General features: G+C 33.7%; 1 protein-coding gene across 10 annotated transcripts in view; it reads left to right on the top strand.

Annotated features, from left to right (window-relative positions):
• Nucleotides 1–20,138, top strand: part of NBEA (neurobeachin) — a 679,748-nt gene that overhangs the window by 295,680 nt on the left and 363,930 nt on the right. The gene's annotated exons all lie outside the window — the stretch shown is intronic.

Here is a 20,138-nt window from a genome sequence, read left to right as displayed (position 1 = left end):
TTAAATGGAGTGAAGAGGCAAAGAAAATTAACTATTGTGAAGGTTTAATTTAAGCACCTGTATTAGAAGAGTAGGTTTGAAAAGTATGGCTATCTGAAGTCTTTTTTTAAAAAGAAGTTTGTTTTACAAACATTCATGGCCTTCAGAAAGGGGTCATCAATATGCAGATGATTCTATGAGTGAATAATATCTTTAGGTGCCATTCCTTGGATTTAGCAGCCTTATGTATTTTCGCTTTTCACTTCCTCTTACTATAGGAGTTTTCCTGTCTGTTCTATCATTGTCTCAACTGCTTTCACACAATCTGTTTCTATTAGGGAAGATGGTGATAGTTAATACCCTAACTGAGTTTAAATCCTTGTTCCACTACTTTCTTGGCTCTATGACTTTTGTGAGTTACTGAGCCATTTTGAGCTTAGTTCCTTTCTATAAGATGTCATCAATGATAACACCTCCTTCCCAGGGTTCTTGCAAGGATTAAGTTACATAATGTATGTAACGCTCTTAGCACAGTGACACGTGCTGGGCTACTCATTATTTTAAAAATACTGACTTCTTACTCTAGGCCAAGGACTATCTTAAAGACTTTGAACATATTAGTAAATAACAGGCAAAGGTCCCTGCCTTGTGGAGCTTATATTCTAGCAAGGAGAGACCATAAATAAGCATTAAGCATACAAATAATTTAATTATATTGAATGTTAGAAGATGGTAAATGCTATGTGAAGGGATAAGTAAAACACAAGGGATGGGATTATAGAAATGGCAGGGTTAGGTTGCAGTTTTAAAGAGGGTGATTAATTTTAAATAGGCCAATGGTAAAAGTTACATTTGAGCAAAGACTTAAAGGAGGAAAGGGGCCGGCCCGGTGGTGCAGTGGTTAAGTTCGCACATTCCACTTCCACAACCCAGAGTTCACCGGTTCAGATCCCAGGTGCTGACGTGGCACCACTTGTCAAGCCACGCTGTGATAGGCATCCCACATAGAAGGTGGAGGAAGATGGACACGAATGTTAGCTCAGGGCCAGTCTTCCTCAGCAAAAAGAGGAGGATTGGCAGCAGATGTTAGCTCAGGGGTAATCTTCCTCAAAACAAACAAACAAACAAAAACAAACAAAAGCAAAAGGAGGGTAGCCATAGGACTTACTGGAAGGGTGTTGTAGGTAGAGGGAATAGTCAGTGCAGTGACCCTCTGTAACGTGTTACTTTTATAATAAGAAAAAATTCAATAAACATTGTTGAAAAACTAAATCTTAAATGTTTCCTTGTTCCCTAAAACTCTTTTATTTTTTTCTGTGTTTATGTATATCCTTCCCTAAAATGATTTGACAAATTTACAGAAGAACTAGTCATCAAAGACATGCTAAAATAAACACAAGATAGCTTTAGAAATGTAGTAATGTTAGCAATGGGTCCTGTACTGTTGTTAAAACTGGGACACAAATTCAGCACTAAGTTTTCCAGCAACCAAAGCAAAGAAGAAATTATTTTAAGTTATAAGACTCACATTACTGGTTCCTAAGTAACAATCTGTGACAACTACAAGTTCTAAGGAATTACTATCAGATAACTTTTAAGTACTCTATGTTGGTCAGTCAGGACCCCACGTATGTAGCCTCATTTCCGGAATTTTACATGGCTCAAAATCTGGACTCTCTTATTTATCTCAGCACTGCAGAGAGAAGGTAGGAGAAATGTCTGGGTAATTGAGAGCTATTTTTCTTGGGCTTCCCTAAGTTTACCTCAAATATTCTGAATTGAGTTGAAAGAGGATTAAGAATATGCCTCTTGTATTTTTAAAAGAATGACTCTGCCAAAAAGGAAACATTGGAACAAGTTATATATACTAAAAGTTCACTCTGTGTTCACCTGACAGAATACAATTTTATTTTGTAACTTTACGCCTCCAAAGAAGTTCAATATATTTTTATTTTTAAAACTATATGGATGTATCGTTCATATCCTTTTTTTGTGTTAAGGTGATGTTTCTTGTTAAAATGATCATAGCAAATGGTAGATTTTTAAGTTTTGAGTTTCATTTTTTATTTTATCTATTTATTTATTTATTTTAAAGAATGGTAGCTGAGCTAACAACTGTTGCCAATCTTCTTTTCTTTTTATTTTTTTTTTAATTGCTTTTTCTCCCCAAATCCCCCCAGTACACAGTTGTATATTTTAGTTGTGGGTCTTTCTAGTTGTGGCATGTGGGACGCCGCCTCAGCATTGCCAGATGAGTGGTGTCATGTCCGCACCCAGGATCCGAACTGGCAAAACCCTGGGCCGCCAAAGGAGAGTGCACGAACCTAACCACTGGGCCATGGGGCCAGCCCCCGAGTTTTGCTTTGTAAATGCTAACACTTGGCAAAATAGAAAGTTGACAAACTTAAGATGTGGTCCTCCAAATTTCTGTCAGTGCATACCATCCAAAAATCTAGAAACCTCTGCTGTATAACCTCACCATTTGTTATCTCTCACAATTTAGTCCTAACCTTCCTTTTCAGACTCAACTAGTCTCCATCCTCTTGCTATAGAAGACATTCCTTAAACACTCAAATGAGTTACTCATTATCACATTTCCTTGTTTTTGTACAACTCTTCTTTGTGCACCGGATCTTTTTCCTTTTTTTCTCTCTCCAAAATTATTCTCATTCTTTGAGTTCTGCTTCAGGTTCCTTAAGCCAAATTAATGACTTCTCTTCTGTTCTCCTGTGCCATTTTATTTATACAATATTAACAAAATTGTTTTTTAATTGTTGTAAATAAGAAGTATCTTATTATTTACATTAACATTGCCTAACTTAGATTCTGGTATGTAATATTCACTGTTTTTTCTGTGTACTTGACTAGAACATTATTTTTGTTACTGATAATTTTTGGTAGAGGTAAGTTTTAAAAATAAGGGAAAATAGGTAAAATTTTGTGTTCCGTGCTGAGAATTCTCAATATTGGTCTGTCATCTATACCCATGAGTTGGCTACTATACTCATCCAACGTCCGTTCTTGCTCTCAACCTTGGTCTATGGAAATCCATGTCTTTTCGTGTTCTCATTCTTGAATGTGCACTCTTGATCATTCTGTCTTTTTTCATCTCCTTCATTTCCCTTCTTACTCTAATTTGTTACACTGTTCCTCTTCTCTGAGAAGAAAAACTGTCAAACCGTTGTGAAGAACTTGGGAGATCTATATGATAAAAGTACCTTTACCCTAGCTATTGAATATTTCTGTTTAAAAATAGTGCTTATGATGAATAAATCTCATTGCTTTTGACTTCATCATATATGTGTGTATGGTGGGAACAAATCTGGATTAGGTAACTGAAGATACTTTAGTGTCTTATGAAAAGACACTGAATTCTTATGAAATTTCCATCTTCACCAAAAGAGAACATCACTAAAATGTTATTATGAAAGGATTGAACTAGTCAATTACTGTTAATTTCAAGTAATCATAAGGCATATTTGAATTGCATCTTTGTTTTATATCCAGATTTTCTTAATTCATACATATATTCATTTGTTTTTTGTTATAAAATAATTAATCGTTGGTAGTTTATATTGTCTGTGTCCTTTAAAATACAAGCTAAAATAATGTCCTTTCATTTTCTTAATTTGTCTATCACTTTTATTAGTCAACCTGTGTTAAATTTATTATTGTATGATTCTAGAGTAATGAATGTAGTTGACATGTTTTAAAGTCACTCATTAACAGTAGCTAGTTTTACATAGCTTTTGGTGTGGGTGTGTTTCTCTTCTCAAGAATTAAGGATTTTTGGAGACAATAGTTACTTGGCACTTAGTAAACTTTCTTTTAGAAAATTCCAACTTTTCAATTTGGAAACTAATGCATAAAAATTAGAGTAGACTTGTAAGCAAATATCAAAACCCACCTGCCTAAGAAGACAAAATAACATTTGGTCCGAAATTGTTATATTTATTTGGCTTCCTGCAGCAATGGGGAATGCACTCCAGAGAAACCATGAGGCTTTTCCTAAAGGAGTTTAGAGGATTTTATTTTAGAGTTTGGATTTAAGGAAGTAGGGCCAGTTGTAGGTTGGATACTGACTGTCAGGAGTGGATTAGATCTTGGTGAGTTTTATTCAGAAAGCCTAAGAACTACAGTGGGCCTAGTGTTATCGTTAGTAATGAAGCAGCAGGAGTGACTTAAGTTAATTAGAAGAGAAGCTGTTTCAGTGTATGTGTGTTAGCCTAGTGTCCTATATTCTGTCTTGTTCCACCACAGCAGAGTGACCCTGAGAAATCACTGTTTATATTCTGTGAGCATTATTTATATTTGGTTGAGAACTCACAAGAATATTAAAGGTAATTTAATAATGATGAGAATACAGCAGAAAGTCTCATAAATATCCAAGGCCAAGAAATGCAGTACAGTTAGACTTCAGGCTGCCTGGAAATGGAGAGGAGAGACAGTAACGAAAGCCACTCCCTTTGACTCTCAGGGCAACTTCATAGCCTCCCATCTTTGCTTCTATCTGTGAGTCAACTCAATTTTTTTACTTCTCTTCTGGATTAGCTTCACTTTCTTAGTTGTCAGAACATGGCCCAGCATAGCATCCCATTTTTTACCCAAGTGTGCTTTTAATGTAAACGTTTTTCATCATCCAACTATAGTCACTACCTATCAAGAGAGAGTCTGAATGGCTCAGCCTTGGGTTAGATGTCTACCCTCATTATAATCAGTTAAGATTGGGGTGGATGGGAGGAGTGAAGTTGGATATAATACACATGCTGCCCCTTTTAGAAGCTATATATAAGTTGAAACATCTTAGAAAGGGAGGGTAACAGTGCAGGAAATGTCACTGAAGTATCTATTACACTTTTAGTGACATTAATAAATATTTTATTACAATTATATTATACTCAGGAATATTTGTGGTTTCCTAGACTAGGACTTTTTAAAAGTATGTAAATATAGCATGAAATTTCCATCTTCACCAAAAGAGAACATCACTGAAATGTTATCATGAAAAGATTGAGCTAGTCAAGAAGCCCATATAATCCTTGGATCATTCATAGTAACAATATGACCACATAATTAGAAATACTTGTGTGTTTATTTTAATTCAAAAATTATAGATTAAAATGTAATTTTAGAAATTATCATTTTAAAATTGAGATAATACAAAAAATGTACACAACAGAATTAGGGTATATGGCAATGGGGGCATAGTTTAAATATCCCTGAATTCCTCCATGAAAAACAGACAGAATAATCGACGGTGAAACAATAACCACAACAACAACAAATGGACATTTACAGCAAAACGAGGTGACCGCGTATCCCATTGAGCCCCAAAATATGCCTGAGTAGGGACAATCCAGATGTAGCTACAAGATGTACATGCTATCAAGAGATTCAGGGGAAAAAGTGGTGGGAAGCAAGAGAGCATCTAAGGAACCTGGTCTGCAAATACTCACTGGAAAACCCAGAGGGCCAATTTGAGAACAGCAGCTGAAGTAGGGAGGGCTTTCATACACTGTGATAGCGATGAGTCCCGGGGCTCCGTGGTAAGGTTGGAAGTGTCTGGACCTATCTAGGCCCCATGAGAAATTAAGCAACTAGAGTTCTCTTCTGGGACAAAGTCCTACACTGAAGAGAAAGTACTATGAATAGAATCCAAATGGAGCAACAGAAGGGCAAGAGAGACAAAGAGAAAGTCCACATAAAACTGGGGAAGACAAAGCTAAAAGATCTCAGAAAGTAGGCTGTCATATTTATGAAAATAAACAGAAGACAGGATCTCTAGAACCTGAAGAAAGAGGGAAAAAAGCTACCTAAAAATTCAGTAAAACTAATTTCACATAAAATAACCAACAAAAAGGATTGTAATCCCATATATTACAATAAGAAAAATGAGAATGAGTAGAAAAACACCCCCTCAGAACATGCCAGAACCATGACATGCCAGAAAAAAAGATGAAAAGTTTTTAAATGAGCTAAAAGACATTAGAAGCTGATATAGGATATGAAAGAACAATTTTATCAGGGTTTAGAGAATCTCACAGATGTGGTGATAGAACTTAGAATTGGAAATAAAGGGAAAAAATAACTTTAGAAGTGAAGACTAAGTCAGAAGAAATAAAGAATTGAATCAACTTCACTGATAAGGTTGTATGAGAAATATAAGGTAAAAAGAAGAGAAGTTATAAATATCAAAAAAAAAAAATAATAATGACCTAAGAGACTAGAAAAGATGAGAATGAAAGGGACAAATTTAGAATATCCAACATACCTATGAGTTTCCAAAGAAGAAAAACAGAGGGAAGAACAGATAAATAATAAGATTGGTAATTCAAAGAAACTACTAGAATTTTAAAAAGGGAGAGATTTTAAAAAATATAAAAGGCACTGAATATCTGATAAAATTACCCAGATGACTACATTGAGACATATTCTAGTAAAATTAATAGACTTTAATGAAAAAGAGAAAAAAATTTCAGGCATCTAGATAAAACTACAAATTAACTTATAAATGAAAGAGACTCAGATTGTCATCATACTGTTTGACAGACATATTTTCTACCAGAAGAAAATGAAGTAGGATGTTTAAGACACTCAAGGATTGAAAACATCAGCCAAACTGACTTCCATGTGTAGAGACTGCAGATAAACTGTTAACATGCAAGACTTCAGGGAATACTATTTCCACAAGCCTCTCCTGAGAAATCTACTGCAGAAGGAGTATCAGGCAACCAAACTGACTGGAGAGATGTCAACATAAGGATGACCATCATGATGGCCATCAAATATAGATGTTTTTGGAGAACTAACTAAATGATATTATATGGGACGGATACAGAATATAATGGCTATAGTCTCTGAAAAGTTGAAGTAGGGAGACTAATTATATTTGTAGTGGAATTATTGGGTTTTTTTAATGAAAGTCTTGCATAATGTTGGATAAAACCAATTAGTAATTATTAGTATTCTAATTATTTTATCCCATGTTCTTGAAAATCAGGTTTCTCATTGAACAAAGGAGATCCAGATATAAAATAGAAGAGCTTAAGAGAAAGCATTTAGTTTGAATTCAAATTTGCCATTATGTATGTCAAATTATTATGTGCACACACACACCCCCAACACATTAACTGTATACTCTGGCCCTGTGTACTGTTTTGCCTAGACATAGTGACCAAGTCAGTTGCAGTGAGCACATCTAGAAGTAGAAATAGGTGATTTCAAGGCTGAGGCAAAATGTTCATGATTCACCTGCAACATTTGATGATACCAAAACCCAAGGAAGATATCAAAGACTGTTCAAAAAGATTTAGGAGCTAACTTGAAGACATTTTTATTGGTCAAAGATGGGGCATTTTGAGCATTTAGTAAGTGTGATAATTGCAATTCATTAAAACACATGAATGTGTTTAAATCCATCAGTCATAAGAATGATTTTTTAAATGATTTGCTCTAATCTAGAGGTTGATGGGGAACGAACTCATTATTTTGAAAACGGATAAAGGGAAGGATTTATCCTATCATTTCTTTGTAAATTATATTATTTGTGTTATCAAATTATTAATAAGGGAAGTTTTCTATGATATAAATATAAATATATCTGGTAAATGATGGAGTGATTTTTGAGTTAGATTACTACCATTTAGCATCCCCTCAGGAATTAATCATCTTAGCACTGATTGCTGCTAACATCACAGAAAGAGAGACAACTAGACAACCAGATGGCGAAAGGAAAACACTGTCACCCATCAAGACTGACTGACTGATGGACTGACCGACCAAATGAATGAATGAATGTATTAAAATAAAGCTTAATCTGATTATGTTTACCCAACATGTTAAACTATTCCATGTGAATTCCATCATCAAAATTAACACTAGTGGAAATTTTGCAGTACAAATGACTTGGTTTCCTCAAAATAAATTATATGGGGAGAAAAGAGATAGACGGGGACACTGTAGCTTAAAAGAGTTTTAAAAGATATCTCAAATAAATCAGTAAAATTAAGTTGTTTATAGATGAAATTCTTTGATTTGGATGATAAATTTTAAAGAAAAACAAAGCGATTATCATAGAAGTCAGGATAATGGTTTGTTACACGTGAGAAGAAGGTTGTGATTAGGACAGAACAGATGGAGGGCTCCTGGGATATTGGCAAAAGTCTATTTCTTCAACTATGTAGTGGTTGCAAGGATATCCACTTTAAAGTAATTTATTAACCTATGTTTTATGCATTTTACTTATCTGTTTTATATTTTATGGAAGTATTTTTAATGTCCTCTATGGAGAAAGTTATAAAAATTCTTAATGACATTAAAAACATAAATAATGGTGAGCTATATCATATTCATGGTAGGAACGCAATATCGCAAAGTCAATTCTCCCCATGATAATCCATCAATTTCAGTGAAAATTTGATTTAAAAAAATTGCAAATTACTTTCATGAAATTTGACAAGCTGTGTCTCAGATTTATACTGTTAAATGAAGGGCTGAAAATAACCAAGATGATTTTGAAGATGAACAAGCTATTGTAATTAAAACAGTGTGGTAGTGACCCAAAGAGAGACAGATCACTGTGTCAGAATAAATATCCAGATGCAGATCCCACACACATATGATAACATTGTGTGACAGAGCTGCCATTGCAGATAGAGACGAACAGTACAATAAATGCAGCTAGATCAATGGGATAGTCTTTTGTTAATTAAAAAAACAAGGAATTTAATCCCTTTTTTACTAAATATATAAAAGTCACTACTAAAATGGTTGAAAAAGTGAAATTTCAAATTTTATACAAGAAGGAAATATAGGAAAATATCTCTATTGCCAATGGCAAGAAATATTTCTTTAACTAGATACAAAAGCATCAAATGTAGAGGTTGATAAATTTGAAGATATCATAAGTATTTTGGTTTATCAAAAGACACCATTAAGTAGAGAAAAGATGGATAGTAACATCAGCAAGATGGTGAATTATGAAACTCCAGGCCTGTGTTCTCCCATGGAAACACTGACTAAACAATAATGTACTTAGCAAAATGGCTTTATTAAAACTCTAGGAACCACTTAAGAAGCTGCAGCAACTGAGGAAATGCTCACAATGGTTGACGATTTCATGACATTTTGTATGCCCATGGCCCATCTCCTCCTCACTGTAGTAACAGTATACATGGCCAGGAGGAGTTCACTGAATTCCCAGTTCCTCCCTTGGAATGGAAGGAAAAGAGTAGAACTTCTGAGCAACATTTTAGCTTGTCTAGTAGGTGCCCAAGGGACTGCTTTATGTCTTGTCTATCTCAAAGCACTGATGAGAGTGGTGGCATAGTTTGGATACTAGATAAAGACCTAGTATCCACCCCTGAAAGCACTGGTGGGCACCATGGCATGTTAGAGTTATAGCAAACCTATGGGTAATTGGGGACAAGAGAATATGAGCAGAGGAGTATAAAAGAAATGCAAGGTTTCTGGGAAGAAGCAAAATCAAGACTCTAAGGAAATTAAGTCATTTAAAAGCAGTGGAATATGCAGGGAACAGTAATAAAAACACATGCACAGGCACAAGGAAGACACATCCCCAGAAAAGGTTTGAGAGGACACCGACCTTTTAAGCCAGGCTGGTTAATGAAGGTCTTCCCCTACATGAATGCAGTCCATAAAAGCTGGGAGTGGTGACTTTTTTCAAATGCCAAAATTTCACCATAAGTTCACAAGTTATATAAAGAGCAGGGAAGCATGGCTCATTCAAAGGAACACAATAAATCTCCAGAAACTGACCTTGAAGAAATACAGACCTCTGACTTATTTATCAAACAATTTTTTGGGAACTGCCTTAAATAATGCTTAATGAGGTGAAAGAAAACACAGACTGACAACTAAACAAAATCATAAAAATGTTTTATGAACAGAAGAAGAATATCAACAGAGACAAACTATAAAAAAAAAAAAAAGAACCAAACAGATTCTGGAGCTGAAAAATACAGTAGCTCAATTGAAAAATTCACTAGAGGGTTTCAAGAGCAGACTTGATAAGGCAGAAGAAAGAATCAGTGAAGTTGAAGTCAGGTCATTTGAAATTACTAAGTTAGAAGAGCAGAAAGAATACAGAAAAGTGACCAGAGCTTAAGGAATTTAAGTCACATAATCAAGCAGAGCACTGAAAGAGGCGGAGACCATATTTGAAGAAATAATGACTAAAATCCCTCAAAACTGAGTAAAGAAGAGACATATAATTTTAAGAACCTAAAACTCTAAATTGTATAAATCCAAACAGGCACACATCAAGATACATTATAATCTAAGTGTGGGAAGTAAAAGACAAAGGAGAATCTTGACAGCAGTAAGGGAAAAATGGCTTATCACGTACGAGGGAGCTTCTATAAGATCGTTAGCAGATTTTTCAGCTGTAAGCTTGCATGCCAGAAAGCAGTGGGATGATGTGTTTAAAGAAAAAACTGTTAACCAAAAAATACTATATCCAGCACAATTGTCCTTCAAAAATGGAGGAGAAAGTAAAAATTTCTCAGATATACAAAAGCTGAGGGAGTTCATATCATTCAACCTAATCTAAAAGAAATGGTAAAGAGAATCCTCCTAGTTGAAAAGAAAAGATGCTAGACAGTAACATGAAGATATGTGAAAATATACAGTTCTCCAGTAAAGGTAAATATATGGACAAATATAAAAACCTATATTATTATAATTTTGGTTCATAACCCCACTTTCAATTCTGTTATAGGGTTTAAAAGATAAAAGCCTAAGAATAACGATAAATTTAAGCTAAATTTAATACATATGAAGATCTGATTTTTGACAACACTCGCATAAATCATGGCAGGGGCAGAGATGTAAAGGAGTGGAGTTTTTGTATGCTTAAAATAGATTGTTAGAAGTTTTAAGATTTTTTATGTAATCCCCATGATAACTACAAAGAAAGTATCTACAGAATGTACACAAAAGAAAATAAGAAGGGAATCAAAGTGCATCACTTAAAAAAATCAACCAAACACAAAAGAAGGCAGTAAGGGAGGAAGTGAGGGACAAAAATGTTAGAAGACGTACAGAAAACAGTTCATAAAATGACAATAGAAGGTTCTTTCATATCAGTAATTACTTAAAATGTTATATGTATTAAATGCTCCAATCAAAAGACATAGGTTGGCTAATAGATTATGTGAAAACAAATCAGAACCCAGCTATATTCTGTTTACAAGAGACTCACTTTATATCTAAGCGTGCACATAGGTAAAAGGCGAAAGAGTGCAAAAAAGATAGTCCATGCAAATAGTAACCAAAACAGAGCAAGAGTGGCTTTACTGATATGACAAAATAGACTTTAAGTCAAAAACTATTACAAAAGACAAAGAAGGGCAATATATAAGGGTAAAAGAGTCTGGTCAATGAGAAAATATAGCAATTAAAAATTTATATGCATCAAACGCCAAAGTTCGTAAATAGAGCAGAAATTGGCACACTTGAAATGGAAGATTGATGGATTTACAATAATAACAGGAGACCTCAATACTTCACCTTTAGTAGTGGATAAAACCACAAGATAGAAGAAGGAAATAGATGACTTGAACAACACTATAAATGAGTTGGTCCTAACAAACATGTGCATAACCCTCCACCCAACAACAGAATACATATTTTTCTCAAGTGCACGTGGACCATTTTCGAGGATGGACTATAGGTTAGAACATAAAACAAGTTTTAATACATTTAACATGATTGAAATCATACAGACTATCTTTTCTATTCATAATGGAATGAAACTAGAAATCAGTAGCAAAAGGAAAATTGGAAAATCCACAAATACGTAGAAATTAAACAACGCAGTCTAAATAACCATTAGGTTAAAGAAGAAATCACAAGGAAAATTAGAAAGATCTTGAGACAAATGAAAAGTGAAATACAACATACCAAAACTACAGGATGTGGCAAAAACCATGCTAAGAAGGAAATTTATAGCTATAAAAGTTTACATTAGAAGAAGAAAGATGAAAGATCAATAACCTTACCTTACACCTTAAGGAACTAAAAAGAGAACAAACTAAACCCAAAGCTGACAGAAGAAAGTAAATAATAAAGATTAGAGCAGAGATAAACAAAATAGAGAATAGAAAAATAATAGAGAAAATCAACAAAACCAAGAATTTTTTCTTGTAAAGATTAATATAAAAATGACAAATGTTTAGCTAGATTAACCAAGAACAAAAGAGAGATACATATAACTAAAATCAGAAATAAAAGTGGGAACATTACATTCTATGTTACAGACATAAAAATGATTAGAAGTAAATACTATGAACAATCATATGCCAACAACTTGGATAACCTAGATGAAATGGACAAATTCCTAGAAACACACAACTTGCCCACACTGAATCATGAAAAATAGAAAATCAGAACAGACCCAAAATGAGTAAGGTAATAGAATCAATAATCAAAAGTCTCCCAACAAAGAAAAACTTAGGATCACTGGCTTCACTGGTACATTCTTCCAAATGTTTAAGAAGAATTAATACAGGTCCTCCTCAAACTCTTCTAAAAATTGAAGAGAAGTGAATACTTCCAAACTAATTATGTGAGGCCAACATTTCCCTGATACCAAACAAAACCAAAGACTCTAAAAGAAAATACAGACCAAAATCCTTTATGAACATTGATGCAAAATTCCTCAACAAAATACTAGCAAGCCAAATTCTGCAGCATATTAAAAGGATTATACACATGACCAAGAGAGATTTATTCCTGGAGTGCAAGGATGTTTTAAAACATGAAAATTGATCAATGCAAGATAGCACTTAAGTAGCATGAAGGAAAAGAACCACATTATCATCTCAATTATGCAGAAAAAGCATTTGAAAAAGTTCAACACTCTTTTATGATAAAAATACTTAAACTAGGAACAGAAGGAAACTATCTCAGTGTCGTAAAGCCCATATATGAAAAATCCACACCTAACATCATACTCAATAGTGAAAGACTGAAAGCTTTTCCTCTAAGATCAGGAATAAGATAGGGATGCCTACTTTCACTACTTCTATTCAACATAGTACTGGAAGTCCTAGTCAGAGTAATTATGTATGAAAAAGAACTGAAAGGTATCCAAATTAGAAAGGAAGGGGCCAGCCCCGTGGTTAAGTTCAAATGCTCCGCTTCAGCGCCCCAAGGTTTCACTGGTTTGGATCCTGGGTGCAGACCTAGCACCACTCATCAAGCCATGCTGAGGCAATGTCCTACATAGCATAACTAGAAGGACCTACAACTAGAATGTACAACTATGTACTGGAGGCCTTTGGGGAGAAGAGAAAAAAAGAGGAAGATTGGCAACAGATGTTAGCTCATGGCCAATCTTTAAAAATAAAATTAAAATTAAAAAAATTAGGAAAAAGTAAAATTAACTGTTTGCATATGACAAAACACCTGTTAGAACTAATAAATGAATTCAGCAGTGTTACAGGTTACAAAATCCCACAAAATCAGTTGCATTTCTATACACTAACACTGAAAAATCCAAAACGGAAATCAGGAAAGCAATTCCATTCAAAAATAATAAAGTATTTATGAACAAACTTAACTAAGGAGGTTAAAAGACTTGTACTCTTAAAACTAAAAAACATTGATGAGAGAAATGAAAGGATACACAAATGATTGGAAGGATCTTCCATGTTAATGTATTAGGAGAGTTAATATTGTTGATATCAATACTACCCAAAGTGCTATACAGATTTAATGCAATCCCTATCAAAATCCCAATGGGGTTTATTGCAAAAATAGCAAAATCCATACTACAATTCATATAAATCTCAAGGAACCCCAATTAGCCAAAATGATCATGAAAAAGAAGAACAAAGTTGATGGTCTCATATTTTCTGATTTCAATATTCATAACAAAACTGCAGTAATCAAAACACTGTGGTACTGACATGAACACAGATATATAGACCAATGGAATAGAATCTCTAGCCTGGAAATTACCCCTTCCATATATAATCAAATGATTTTTGACGTGGCCAAGACCATTCAATGGAGAAAAGACAGTCTTATCAACAAACCATGTTGCAAAAAACTAGATATCCACATGTAAAAGAATGAATTTGAACATTTAACCTTACACCATCTACAAACATTAACTCAAAATGGATCAAAGACCTAAATGTAAGACTTAAAACTAGAAAACTCTTAAAAAAGCATAGGGGAAAAGCTCCATGGCATTGGATTTACCAGTGGTTTCTTGGATATGATGCCAAAGCATGGAGAACAAAAGTAAAAATAGATAAATTGGACTTCATCAGAATTAAAAACTTTTATACATCAGAGGATATGATCAACAGAATGAAAAGTCAACCTACAGAAAGGGAGAAAATATTTACAAACCATGTGTCTATTGAGGGGTTAGTATTGAGAATATGTGAAAAACTACAAGTTAACAAGAAAGTTAGAAATAACTCAATTTAAAAATGGGCATGTCAAAGCTATGAGATATCACCTCACACTCATTGGGATGGCTACTATCAGAAAAACAGAAAATAACATGTTAGTGAAGATGTGGAGAAATTGGAAAACTTGTACACTCTTGGTGGGAACCTAAAATGGTGTAGCCAGTATGGAAAACAGTATGGAAGTTCCTCAAAAAATTAAAAATAGATTTATCACGTAAATCAGCAATTCCACTTCTGGGTATATATCTAAAAGAATTGAAGACAAGATCCAAAAGATATATTTGTACACTCATGTTCATAGCAGAATTATTCAAAATAGCCAAGGAGTGCAAGCAAGCCAAGTGTCCATCTATAGATAAATATATAAACAAAATGTGGTGTGTATATATATATATATATACACACACAATGGAATATTATTCATTTGTAAAAAGGAATAAAATTCTGACACATGCTACAACATGGATGTACCCTTGAGGACATTATGCTAGGTGAAATAAGCAAATCACAAAAGACTGTATGATTCCCCTTATATGAAGTATCTGGAATAGTCAAATTTGTGGAAACACAAAGTAGAATGATAGTTGCCAGGAGCTGGGATGAGGGAGAAATAGGGAGTTAATCGGTATAGAGTTTTAGTTGAAGATGAAAAAGTTCTGGAGATTGTTTACACAGCATTGTGAATATGCTTACCAGTTCAAAAGGTTAAAATGGAAATTTTTGTTCTGTGTATTTTACCACAATTTTAATAAAAGTGAAAAGTTCACCCACAGACTGGAAAGATGTATTTCTAACACTGATAATTGACCAAGGTCGATATCCAGATTACACAAAAAACTACCAATAAATAAGAAAACACAATTCCATAGAACAATGGATAAAATATGAAACCATTAATTTGCAGATGAGGAAAATGCAGGTGACCAATAAACCTGTAAAAAAAAATTCAGCCTCATTTATCATCAGGTAAATGGAACAAAATGTATATTTGTATACAGTTGATACAAAATATATATTTAAAACCCATCCAATTGGTACAAAATATATTTTTAAAATCCATGTATTAAGGATGTACAATCTCCTAGAGGGAGTATAAATTGATATAAACACTTAAAGTGTAATTTTGCACTATCTTATAAAGTTTAATTTTTAAAGATACATTGACTCAGCAATTTCATTCTTACATGTATACCGTGAAGTAATTTTTGTATATGTACACAAGCAGATGTACATATAAAATGTTTATAACAGTGTTTTTGCCAAGGGCAAACTACAAACAACCTAAATGTACGTTAACAGAAGAGTGGACAAATAAATGGTATGGTTATACAGTGTAATACTATGCAGTAGTGCAATGCAATGTCACAAAAATAATATTGACCACAAAAACTTTAACACATGGATAAAGATACAATATCTTTCTTAGAGATTCATTCATATATTGTAAAATTATAAAAATGTGAATAGAGATGATTAATTTACTGTAGTTGCTTCTAGGGGAAGGGGATCAGAGAGGGTTACACAAGTACTTCAAGTATATAATTTTTATTTCTTAAACTGAGTGTTGATTATCATTACATTATTCTCTATAACAGGGGTCAACAAACTATGGCCTGGCTGCCAGATATGGCAGCCACCTGTTTTTATAAATAAAGTTGGAACCCTGATACGCCATTCTTTTATGTATTATGTAAATTGCTTTTGTGCTGCAATGGCGAAGTTGATTAACTGCAGCAGAGACCATACAACCCAGAAAGCCTAAGATATTTACTGTCTGACTCTTACAGAAAAAAATTGCTGACTCTTGATCTATAACTCTCTGCCTTTCAGTAAATCAGAAGTATCTTTTAAAAAAAAGGAAGAAAGAAATGGTATATTGGGGTTATCAATTCATATGCTTACACTTTTGATGAAGTTATAAAGGCTGGTTGTGGTCCAAGATGAGCAAAATGTTGATTGATTCCTTGTTACTTTCGGACATGGTGTCGGAAATTTGTCAGGTCATATATACTTTTTGTTTCTCCAAATTCAAGCCATAGTATTATCAATTATGCTTTATCATTTACTACTTCTCTTCTGTAACCAAATCCTTATCTAAATTTCTGATGAGCTGAAAATAATGAAGTAACATGACCTTATTTCTCCCATCTTTTTGAGTAAATGATGACAAAAGTATACGAACTTTACCCCAAGATAAAGCGTTTGGTTGATATTTGTTCCAATTCTAGCCAGAATCTTCGGGGTAATATTTTTATTACAAAACTCTTAAACAATTAAAATTGTATTACAAGGTCTCCAAAAATATTTAACTATATGTTTCTATAATTTTTATTCCTTTTCTCAATCTCATTTTTTTTGTGTTGACCAAGGTTAGCCATGAGCTAACATCTGCTGCCAATCCTCCTCTTTTTGGTGAGGAAGATTGGCCTCAGCTAAAAGATGAGCTAACATGAGTGCCCATTTTCCTCTATTTTACTTGTGGGACACCTGCCACAGCATAGCTTGATAAGCAGTGCATAGATCCATGCCCAGGATCCAGACTGGTGAACCCTGGACCACCGAAGTGGAGAGCGCTAGCTTAACCACTAGGCCCTGGTATGGCTCCTTTATTCCTTACTTTTGATAAATAGTACTTTAGGGTTTTTTTCTATTCTTGAAATCAGAACTGAAAAATCATTTTTCTAGGACAAAAGATGACAGTTTATCTTTGTATTATCTCTTTTGCTCATAATTTTTGAAATACTACTTTGTTTTAATTCTGTTACTGAAATGTAAGATTGTGAAAATTGGTAACAGCAGATATATCTCATTCCTGAAAAGAAAGGTGGTGCTATTGCATTGTTATATCAAAAATTTCAAATAGATAAGAATAAATCTATAAGCTGGATTCTGTAAGTCAAATGCTTACTAAAGAATATTGATGTAAAAGTATTATGTTTTTGACACTAACAATTCTGAATTTTCAGTTTTAGTCTTCCTAGCTCTGTCAGTATCTTGCTAATCTATTTAAAATATTACATACATGATTAATTTCTGTACCACTTCTGGGAGATGACATGGTACAGTAGTCACCTACTTTTTATCACAACTGCTATTAAAATTTACATTATAAGAGTAGCAGTGGACATGAGTCCTGTGGTTATGTTTAGTGACTATTCGAAACTTTAAAAAAAAAAACATTTCATGTAGTTAAAGTTTCAATTTTTACACTAATTTGACTGAGTTCTTAATGCACAATTATGAAATGGAATTATGAGCAAATTTTGCAGATTTGCATAGTAAATATTTTTATTTCTAAAGAATTTGCATACAATGCAAATTTTCATTTTAAGAAATTCAGCATTTGTCTTTGTTCTCTAGATGTATCTTAAATCCAGAAGTACTCTAGAACAAGGGTTTGCAAACTTTAAAGGTCTAGATTGTGGATGAACAATCAGTCTCTGTTGTATATTCTTTATTTTCTGTGCTGTTTTATTTTTACAACCCTTTAACAATGTAAAACCCGTTGTTAGCTTATTGGCCATACAAAAACAAGCTGCAGGCTGGATTTGCCTGTAGTTTTCCAACCCAGGTAGAGCAAGAAATAATGACATCATCAAAATGAAAATTAAATTTAGATATTATTGATAATGATCTTTATAGTTTTTATTTAATTGTCTATAATTGTTATACTACATAAGGATATAGCTTGAAACTATATACTATGCTCATATAGTATCAGTAATTCCTTTCTATACTAAGTTTTCACAGGTTTTCCTTAAATGGATATGGGAAGCTATTCTTTTCTATATTATTTCTTACATGGTGTCCTGGATACATGTTCTCCTTGAAAACTTTGTTTAAAAAGATAAATTTCACTTCATTTGGCTGAGAACCAAGCTCAACTGGTATAATTTCACTGCCAACCACAATTTATTGTTATGTTGCTTAAGATTGAACTACACTGACTGCAGAAAGCATGTCCCTTCCTATTTTTGATTATTACTTTTGATAAATTTGTTAACCGACACTTAGGTACCATTGTCTCTTCTTTCCATAATTCTGCCTAAGCAGCCATGTGTATCCTTATTTCCTACAGTTGTTACTTACTGATGTCACTAACATTTTAGGAAAATTTCACAAACATACACCGATGATGTTTTGTGTGACATTCCATGTTTTTGCAAATGATAGATCCATTTTCACATTAGGGGAAAAACGCTTCACTTATTGTGCTAAATCTCAGAAAATTTAGGAATTTATAGTCAACCATTTTTACTCAAGTATTTTATGTATAATTTTTAAAATTTTATCTTTCTAAATTATTCTTTAGAGATATTTATTGGCATATGAACAGATGATCACTTGAATTATTACTATTATGATAGTTAAATGACATTTATCAAAGGATCTCATTACAGTTTTCAAATAGCTACTGAAGATTGTTAGATACCTGAGTTAGTTGGGTTATCAGAATATCAAGAGATCATAGTATAACATAACTTTAACTAAAGAAATGATCCTTCAGAAATGAGATCTTCAAAAAAGAAGATTTCCGTATGAATCAACAAGATGGAAAAGGGATGCCTGATTGATTAGCTGTGTCACTTGACTCAACATTGACAATCAGTGTTTTAACAACTGTAACAGCCAGATTGCCTAAATGTAAATATTATAATCTAATGTGAAGATCAGAATATCTTTGAGTATCTATTACATATCATGCTGTATATGTTTAAGAATTCTTGTCTCACCTTCTCTGTTTTCAAAAATGAGGAGATCAAATTAAAACCCATGAGATAACAAGGAGAGTCTTTAGTCAAGATTAAAGCTTCTTTAAGTAATCTGGATTGAGTAGAAGGTCATGTGTAGGATGTTGACAGGAACAGGGAGAAAGGTGCAGTGACATAATGTTGTGAAGGAAAACTCTAGAAAACTTAGTGTGGTTTCCTCTTTTGTCTTGGTAGAAAGCAGGGAGTGGACTTGGCCTCTAATTGTAACCACCAGAAAATTCAAAAAAATGTGTAAATCAACTGCTTTAGACCTTGGACAATAGGCCAATGAAGCCTGTAATCTCTGAAATCATGGAAACAATTAAGTTGGGCTCTATGATTTCCCTGACATTTTGCATGGAGGCACATTCTGGGTTTTTGTGAAAGACGGAATCTCAAGTAAAACAAACAAACCAGTCTTTCTGAATTAGAGTTTAGAGTTCAGGTAGCTGTGGAGCAGAGTTTCATAGAGAAAGGTGCTACACAGTAAAATAGTTTCAGAAACCTGCATATGGGCCCCTTGAATCTTTGCTGAATACTAAACTGCCCATATACAGGAAGACATTCCATAAGACCTGGCACAACATGACCAAAGGGCTTTGAGGTGAACAATTTTCATATCCTACAGAGGAGAAAGTGTTTTTCTAGCTCTGCCGTGCAAGAGTGGTGAGTCCTCACTGATTACCTGGGACAATGAGTAGAGAGCCCAGAGGGTGACACATTAGTGTCAGAGTTAAATTATTTCTAGACTAAAGGATAGTCTAGGCCACCCTTAAAGAAATCTTAAAAATAGGCCTCAAAAGGATCAAATTGATCCACTGGTAACTTACTCATGATTCCCAGCATCCAAAAAAATTACTGGACATGAGACGAAGCAGTAAAATGTAGCACAAAAGTAGAATAAAAATCAGATGATAAAAATGGCAGAGATGATGGATTTAAAAGACAAAGATTATCAGCT

This window comes from Equus quagga, chromosome 6 (assembly GCF_021613505.1).
Source record: "Equus quagga isolate Etosha38 chromosome 6, UCLA_HA_Equagga_1.0, whole genome shotgun sequence".
Lineage (NCBI taxonomy): Eukaryota > Metazoa > Chordata > Mammalia > Perissodactyla > Equidae > Equus > Equus quagga.
This window is presented reverse-complemented; position numbering and strand designations above follow the sequence as displayed.